Raw genomic sequence first — 7762 nt, 5'->3', positions numbered from 1 at the left:
ACACAGGCACGCTCACACATGCACACACACCATTGGACGCATATAAGTCCATTAATGCATCAATATCTTTGAAAAACAGATGTATATCAAAACCTCAGGCTGTAATTGCAGTGTGGCAGCCTCTGTTGAAACACTGTCACTCCACTGCTGGCCTTGTTTATGATCAGGACTTTTGAATTTATGACATTTCTTTTGCTCTAAAGCTGTTTCATTGTGGTTTATCTACAAGGACTAGAAGTATGTGACATAGAGAGGCTGGTAGATTGGTAAAGCTTGTAAATATTGAAGGAGAACAGATCAGTATTGTGAGTTATCAAAGGCACTGAATGTTGAATAAAGTTGTTTTTTCTGTGCTGGGATCAAACTATTCAAATTTGTCTAGTGTTGTCTTTGTGTTTTTACTTGCTTTCATTTATTTTATATCAGTATGATATTTGCTTTAATTTGATGATTAAAGCACTTTATAAACTCATTTTTTAGAAAGTGCTGCACAAATAAAAGTTGTATTGTTGTTTTAAATTCTTTAAGACTACATAAATTATACACTCAAAACTTATACGGCCAAACAACTTCTGCTTCTCAGCTGAAATGACATGACAGACAGCTGTGTCTCCTCTATAAAGTTCTGTAGCAGAGGTGTTTGGAGGTAATTACAGTTTTGATTGGATGTCCATTCACATTTCAACCTCAGCTTCAGTTATTGTGCTGGCTGTGGTAATAGCTTTGTTATTTTGATCCCGAACACTTAAATCCAAACATTCATTCTGTTCTAGTTCATGCGTTTGAGGGAAAATTGGGCATTTCATAATGTTTTGTTTCATATTTCCTTTAATGTAGCAGTTGATGGCAATTTCTGGGTGCAGTAATGGCAGTTTTATAACTGAGATGGCCCACTATGGCTGAATGAAAGCAGTGGAAACACTGGAACATGGGCCATATTTTGAGTGAGCAATTTTGCAGTTATGACGAGCAGTATTTTCAATGGGACTTTAATTCCTTACATCCCACTGTTATCCACAATGATTTAGTCCCTACTGCCAATCCCCATCTCTGCGGCAGGCGATATTGCCCATCTAGATTGGCTCAAAATGTTTCCCATGTGTCACATTGCCTTATAACTTGTGACGACATTGAGCAAAAATGTTCTTCTCACATTTCCTCTAGCACTGGTTGCAACTGACTTGCTCTGGTTGTCCACCATTGCTGGTAAGATGTAGAAAAGTACTGGTCTGTATACCTGTGTATAGACTTGACCAACTTCCCAACATTGGTAGTTACAGCCTAATAGACATTCAAACTGTGTTTATGAACCCAAAATCACAACTAGCTATCTTTTATGCATTTTTTTTTAATAATACCTAAGTTCACAGGAAGGTAGTTTGGTAACATTCTTCATAATTTCTCAGTATTTTCCTTTCATATATATGTGTATACTTTGATGAAGAGAGCACATTTGCTTAAAGCAGGGGTCTCAAACTCAATTTACCTGGGGGCCGCTGGAGGCAGAGTCTGGGTGAGGCTGGGCCGCATCAGGTATTCCACAAGAAAAGCTTTGTTAAAAAAATTCCAATCTTCTCAAATGTCTTTATTTTTATTTTTTAACACAAAATAAGATTTAAACGTCTTTATTAACAGTTCTTTAACCTCAATGGGTTCTTCTGAATATGAATTGTCCTGAACATGAATGGAACATTGAAGAACATGAACTGTTCTTCTGAACATGGCTTCTCTTGCCTACTCCTTGCTGCTAGAGACCTGGCAGTAGTCATAGAAACAAAAAAAACAAATGACATCATATAGAAATATATGTAGTGTTCATCGTGTGAGGCAATGCAAATAGCGCGATGCAAATAAAAAATAATGACCCACAAATAACGGTGCGACCCTATAATTGGTCCGGGTTACCGGGGACTGTTATCGCCGACGGACAGGTGTCGCTATGTGACTGCAGACTACATTAGGCTACATTGAGTTCCTTACTTTTCTTTTATCCCGCCGCGTACGCATCACTTTGATTTATTTTGTCAGAGAGAGACATATATACGTATAATGTCCCGCTGGGCAGCAACTTTAAAATCTTTTTTTTGGAAGTGTTGTGAACGCAGCGCGCTGGGACGAATGTCCGCGTGTGCCCAATAGAAACGAGGCAGCCAGCCAGGCACGGAAGAAAACTCTCCATGGCAACGCTGCTGTAACTTTCACTCATTGAGAAATGTTTCTCTGCTTGCATCAAGCCCGGTCGATGTCCCACCCCCGAGAGCCATATACCCCACCGTGATTGGTAGGTTCGTTCAGCTCCGCACACAATACTGTAAAGTGCCATCCATATAAAACTCGCAGGCCGCACTAACATTAAACTTTCATATTAAGGTGGGGGCCACAAAATATCGTCTCGCGGGCCGCAATTGGCCCGCGGGCCGCGAGTTTGAGACCCATGGCTTAAAGGGTAACTTCGGTATTTTTCAACCTGGACCCTATTTTCCCATCTTTTTGTGTCTAAGTGACTAATGGGGACAACAATTTTTGAAATTGGTCCAGTATTGAGCGAGATCGCATCACCGGCAGTCGCGAAACGAGCTGCAATGTAATCCGACGGGGCAAATCGCACCGTCAATGTACGTCCACTAAAAGTTCTTGTTTTTGCCACTGACAGGCTCAGATTGTTATTATAAGTGTCTGACAACATTATGGAAAGGACCCTACAGAGAAATGAAACGTTTTTCTTTACCTTTCGCTTGATCTGGTCTGGTCTTTATTTGATTAAAGTTGACTATGGTGTGTGGGCATCATACTCAGTGTCTCCCACACATAGACTTTACTTGGACGGGCCGCCCAGGTATATTAACAGCCGCCAAAGTATATTTGGCAACCCATTTTAGCATTTTTTATTTAAATTTTTTTATCCATCCGAGAGAACGACACCATCCGCGATCGATTAACTAGTGGACAATCTCCCCTCGCTCTAAGTTACCCCTCCCGTACCTGTTCGTTCTACCAGGGTCTACCAGGGTTTCCCACACATAGAAAACTTTGTGGCGGCCCGCCACAATATCAGCACTGACCGCCACAATATATTTTTTTCCCACTATTTAATTGTAGAACTGCGTGTAGCGCATTGATTCGCTCAGCCCCTAATTGCTCTGCGCGCTCTCTCTCTCGCTCTCTTTCTCTGTATCTCGCTCTCTCTCTCTCTCTCTTTCGCTCACTCTCTCTCTGTCTCTCTCTCTCTCTTTCGCTCACTCTCTCTGTCTCTCTCTCTCTCTCTGTATCTCGCTCGCTCTGTGTCGCTTGCCCGGACCCGTCTGTTCGCCTCCCATTACACACGTGGGCATGAGGGATATTTTGCCACCCGCCAGTGGCTAGTAAGAGTGACTGTGTTACACGCCACTGCCGAATTCTACCCACATTTGGCAGGCGGGCGGGTGCTAATGTCAAGCCCTGGTTGTGATTGATTGGAATGAAAACCTGCAGACTCTTCCATGGCCCTGGACTGCACACCACTGGCTTAAAGGGAATATAGCTCAATACTACCTTTCTTTCCCATGCTCTGATAGTCAGGCTGAGGCGGGCATCTCCACAGTGACTCCTGCCAAGATTCTTGGTGTGATTGTAGACAGCAAACCGTTGTGTGAAGCCCACATTGCAGAAAATGAATCTCAGCATCCGATGAATCGTAGCCTTCATCAGCCCAGCTCCTTTTTCAAGCTTTAGTCATCTCCCTCTCTTCATGCCCTACAACACATCAATAGACTGACCAGGTGAAAGCTATGATCCCTTATTAATTTCACCTATTAAATTCAGCTCAGTGATCAATAGCAGATGCAGATCAGGGGAAAGGCTCTTAAGTGAGACAATGCAGATAGCAGATCGCATTGTGCAAAAGGGGTTGCTGCTTACAGTTTTCCTCTATTGATTTGACACATTTCTCCAAAACAGTTAAGACAGCCATCGAAACAGACTCTCATATTGCAGAGCAGCCCAATTCCATTTCAAAATGAAGTGCTGCTTTCTTTTCAGATCACATCTTTATAGAAACCGAATACTGACATCAAAACAACACACGTCGTCTATTGACTAAATAATAATATATTCTCCTACATCCACACAGGAATACCAACAGTAAAAGTTACACAATCCTTTTATGAATCTGATGAAATTAAATTGATTTGATAATATGAAATTCTATCAAAGCAAAACTTTTGCTATTCCTCATAATTTTGGAAGTACTATAATAAGTAATATTTCACAGTTTCACATGTAATAGGTTTGTCAATTACGGTAAAGTCATATCTGACAGTTTTAGGTTTGTCTATGTGTGATACAATAAGGAGGAAGAAGCACTGATGAACATGATAAATCACAATTTGTGTCAAAAGAAACTGTTGTTTACTGTTGTAATCAAGCCTTTATTCCTCATCAACATTTTTATTTCACATCATCAAAGCAGCTACTCCTCACTGCTAGTCCTTGGAGCAGGTTAGGTAAACATATACATGGGAGAGAGGTGCCATTTGTTTAGGGCAATTTTGCAGTCGATGCTGGGGATAAAATAAAATGGATGGGTGCTTTGACTAAATTTAGCGTCTTGAATCAAGCTGACAACTGACAGCATTGGAAAAAAAGCCTTTCCCACGAATCACAAGATTGAATTGCCTAGAAATTGCTTCGACTTGATAAGCAAGCGTTGACCTTGGGACAAAGCACAAGTTCAGGAATCAAGTTTCCAGCATGTTCTGCCAACCCTGAAATCAGATCAGGTTGTGTTATTTCTAAAATTCTAGCAGTTAAGGATATTTTCTACAAGTCGAACAAACTCTCAGAAGACAATAAACAGGGTAAAGGAGCGAGAATTTGGGATGCTGGGCTTCTCCCCCGTGGTGTGCACAGCTCTAGGTACTTCAAACCTCCATGTTTTATGCATGAGAGTCTGGATAACAAACAAGGACAGGAGTGGAAAAAACACACACGAAAAAAAAAAGAAGCAGAATGAGAGGAGAAGGGGAGAATCCTACAAGTTGGTAGAAATCGACTCAGCGAGCTTCCCGGACGGAGAGAAAGTGAGAGAGAGAGTTTCTTTTAACGCCGTCCCAGAAGAGGCGTGTTCAAAAAGGATCCCTGGAAAGATGGGGGAATCAGACTCGACTCACTTCGCACTTCTCTTCCCTCCACCTTACCTCTCTTTCTCCCTCCATCTTGTTCTCCCTCCCTTTTCCCTCCACATCTCCCATACTGCCTTGCTCCCTGTTAGGAGTGAACGTGTCAACGTGCCAATAATACCTGCCTGTAATTTGTAAACAATGCTAAGTATTCCTGTTGGAGGGATAAACTCGATAATTATGCCATCAAATCTGCCAAGCGAAAGAAGAGAGGAGAGAGCAATTCCAGCTGTAACGATTTTGTTGGAGCGCCTAGGATGAGGCATTATTTATTTGGATAATATAAACATGGGAATCGGCTAACTACAATCCCCAAGTTTTCTTATTATGTTTTTTTCCCCCCCCATTTCTGTATCCTGTACTCCACCATGTCTTAACCTAAGTATTGTAATGACCCAGTATGATGATTTTCCACCTGTAGTAGACAGTTATCAGGTAGAAGCACTTGACCTTTTCCATTCACTCATTTCAAACTGTAAAATGAACCTGCAGTTAGCCTGGAAAATCATATAACCTTCTTTTTTCCTGTCCCTCCATCATGGTACATAGTATGCAGGACATTATGTTGTCATGGTAATGTCTGTCTGTCTGTCTGTCTGTCTGTGTGTAGACACAGTCTTGAGAACACAATACATGACAGAAACTTCATACTGATTAGATTTTGGAGCACCTTGCTGCATACATTTGCATATTAATGAGGAAAAACTGATTTTCTTGAAACTACCATAACTCCTTAATCCTTTAAGATACAGAGTTCATATTAATACCACCCATGTGTTATGTGAAGACATGGACATATTTGCCAATTAATGCAATAATTAGCTTAGTTAATGACCTCATTAGCATAACTGGTTATGTTTAATATATCACGGTGATTATGGCAGGACATTAGGCTGCTCAAGTGCCTCTTGTCAACAATTATTTTGTAGTTTGAATAGAAGACATTGTTATGGTAAAATATGGATTCCAGTGTTTTCACTGGTTTCTGTGAAAAATAATTCAATGTACTTTCTGTATAATTTATCAAATTTAACATGGGTAATGGCCATTCGGGTTGTCTTTTAGCCATACCAACCAATTATCTATAATTATTTCTTCATCATTTTTAGAGTAATCTGGCGAAGTAACTACATCCAGGTGGTCGATTTCTGCACAAAATTGCAGTTTAGCATCTACTCAAATGATTTCCTCTCTGATAAAACTCGAGAGAGTTCCGCAGGAAAACATTTTCAGGGAAGTTCGAGGTTTAAGTTTTGAATCAAGTGAAGCACAAAGAGATGAACTCACTTCAACCCTGAGGAATAGTATATCATTTACCTTTCCCTGAGAGAATTAGCTGCTACTGTCCTCAGGCCATGGAATATTATAAAGAGAATTAATGGTTCATGTACATGTCAGAATGAAATAATTCCTATTGAGAATATTTTTAAGACCCTCCTCAATGCCTCTATAATTAGTGCTCAGCACACAGGTTACAAATTCATATGCTATTAGAGCGATTTCATGCTTTAAGTGTGACAAATTGTGAAATTTCCCCACCCGCCCACGTGCGCGCACACACACACATACACAATCTACTTTAATTCCAAAAGGTACAAGGCAGAATGAATGCATGTTTATGAATAATTTAAGATTTTTACATAAGAGCCTTAGCCTCTAAGTGGATTGGCAGTGTGCGTGCATGCGTGTGTGTGTGTGTGTGTTTGTGTGTGTGGGGGTGGCACTTGGTTGGAATACATCTCTATCAGTGTTTAGCCCCATAACAAATGGGATTTGGCAAATCTGAAGGTCAAATCGAATAGCAAACACTGCCTCTCAGCCTCGGCCCTTCTCCTATGAATCCTTAACAAGCCACTCAGTGTGGACCAAGCCCAGATTTTGGAAGGCAGCCCATTTCTCAGCTTGTGGTGTCTCTCTAATAACGCAATCTATTCACCATCATAAATAATGTAGGTGGAAGACTTATGATTCCATTGTAGTTCTGCAGCACCGACCACCTTCAAGGCCGTTTGTTAGCAGCATAAAGAGGAGATAATCCTGAATATTTTCTTAAGAGAAGGAGAGGGGTAACGTTCAGTATTTCTGTCAGTGTCCTGCGAAAAGCCTCTTGTCTCTGGGAGCCACCTTTGCAGAGGAAAACAGCTTGATTTCCCCTATTCATGCCCATGTATTTTTGACAGCTTACAATGCATTATCAAAGGTTTGGATTAGCCCCAGGATCATCAAACATTTTCTGCATGTGGGCGACAATGCTAGCAGTCAGTGGACAGATGGTAAAACATAAAATGGTAATGGTACGAGAACCAGAGCCAGTGTTTTCTCTCAAATCGTAGCATGCAGTGTGAGATACTCCACCATGGTTGTTTAGAAAGTTAAAAGTAGTATGCAAAATGCTGCTACTTCTGGCCTCTCAAGTACATCTGATTCAGATTCATTCATAGATGTCAGGCTTCACGCAAGAAGAACTGGCCATGCGCTATTGTCTGGTCTTTGGTGCCAGGTGATGTCCCCACCTGTTGTACTCTATAGAAGGTGACATCACCTGGTGCCAAAGACCAGCCAATAGCAGATGGCCAGTGCAGTACTTTTCACCATTAGGTGTCAGG

Source organism: Centroberyx gerrardi, chromosome 16, assembly GCF_048128805.1.
Source record: "Centroberyx gerrardi isolate f3 chromosome 16, fCenGer3.hap1.cur.20231027, whole genome shotgun sequence".
In the NCBI taxonomy this organism is placed as follows: Eukaryota; Metazoa; Chordata; class Actinopteri; order Beryciformes; family Berycidae; genus Centroberyx; species Centroberyx gerrardi.
The sequence above is the reverse complement of the archived record's forward strand: the minus strand, read 5'-3'. Positions refer to the sequence as shown.